Here is a 1,709-nt window from a genome sequence, read left to right as displayed (position 1 = left end):
CATGAGTAAATGATGATCGGAATTCAGTATTTCTGGTTTTGCTTTGGCCTCAACCTGGATATTACAAGAAGGTTTTCATTGTAATTATTTATCTGATAACATTGATAACATCACCCGAACATAACCACCACCAGAAACAACATACAGAATAAGTGGCATGGAGGTGCTCCACATTTCACAAATGCAGCTTAACCAGAAACATCTAATCTGTGATCATTCCCATGGTACAACGAAGGGGTCTTAACTTCACTGTTTTGAATGATAATGCCTGTTCATGGATGATAATGTCCGAGAAGAAGTTGATAATGGTTTAGTTTAGATAAACATTGTCACATATATGAACTGGCCTGCAAGGTAACCTGATCCTAATCCCACTGAACATGCTTGGGACATAACTGGAAGTTGTGTTTAGGTCTCCATGTTCACCCCCAGAATCTGGACGAACGTGAATAGAGAGAAAGGCAGAACATTCCACAACATCAACTTTAAGGGCCGATGTGGTCAATGCAAAGGCGTGTAGAAGCTTGCACCCGTGTGCATGATGATCGCGCGTTACTGAACACTGCTTCACTATCCAAAATTGACTGGAACTTTTGCACGACTGTTTCATAGGTACATGCTTTTGATGATTTTTTAAAGTCTACTTTTGCTCAATACCATTTCATTTCATTTTGTTAATGTGTACATGATTTGCACACTCAGTAAATGAAAATGTAATGAGACTAAACATTTGTGTTGCTTATCTTTTCGTGATAGGTATATTTGTAAATTATTGATAGCTTTTCGAACAGATCATTTCTTTTAATAATTCGAAATTGACATACAGTTTTTGGAAATCATAAAGTCTGCAAGGGTGTATGTATTGATTATGAATCCCTCTGCAGTACAAGTGAGATACTAATAATCTAAACGTCATGTTGTAAGAATCTGTACCATAAATAAGCTCAAATTAGAAGCGGTGTATTTGGCTCAACTTACAACTGGCGTACAAACGCCATGTGCATCAATTCGGACACTTACCTACCACACAGACAAATTGTAACCTCAGTCTTAGTATCGTGCTTTTTTAATATGCATCAATGCATCACATGTCCTTGCATTGAAATAAACACAGTTATGATCTGCTTTGGGTCGTAGATGACACGTCATAAGCTTTCATAGTGATCTGTCGTCAGTTGCTGGTGATGCATACCCCGTTTTTATATTGACTATATTGTTCTCTATAATAACATTGTTTCATATTATATTGTATTTCTCCTGTTCGTCGTCAACAGGTTTTTAAGTTCTAAATTTATTGATGTTTTCTATGGTAACCTTTGTTCTCGTCATGGTAAGGCTGAAATATTGCCGATGTGTCGATAAATATTAACCCACTCACCATCGGCTTTCTCGCTGATCTACTTTGTATGAAATCCTCCATTACTTTGTGAGCACTCTATTATTATATAAGATATTAAGAGTCATTGTGTGTTCACAACGGAAGCTGGGGTGTAAGCAGGGTGCTTCTTGTTCATGTTCCTGATACATCTGAAGCTTGTAAATAGAGATAGCCACGCTACTATTTGTTCAACACTGTTTGGTAGAAGAAACTGGTAACAACCTCTCTATCGTTTCTGTATCAGTGGAACAAACATCAGATCACCCTACATGTACAAGGGATGTGAGCACAATGGCTTTCCTTTACCGCCTGAACGAAACCAAAATCAATG

This window comes from Haliotis asinina, chromosome 3 (assembly GCF_037392515.1).
Source record: "Haliotis asinina isolate JCU_RB_2024 chromosome 3, JCU_Hal_asi_v2, whole genome shotgun sequence".
In the NCBI taxonomy this organism is placed as follows: domain Eukaryota; kingdom Metazoa; phylum Mollusca; class Gastropoda; order Lepetellida; family Haliotidae; genus Haliotis; species Haliotis asinina.
The sequence above is the reverse complement of the archived record's forward strand: the minus strand, read 5'-3'. Positions refer to the sequence as shown.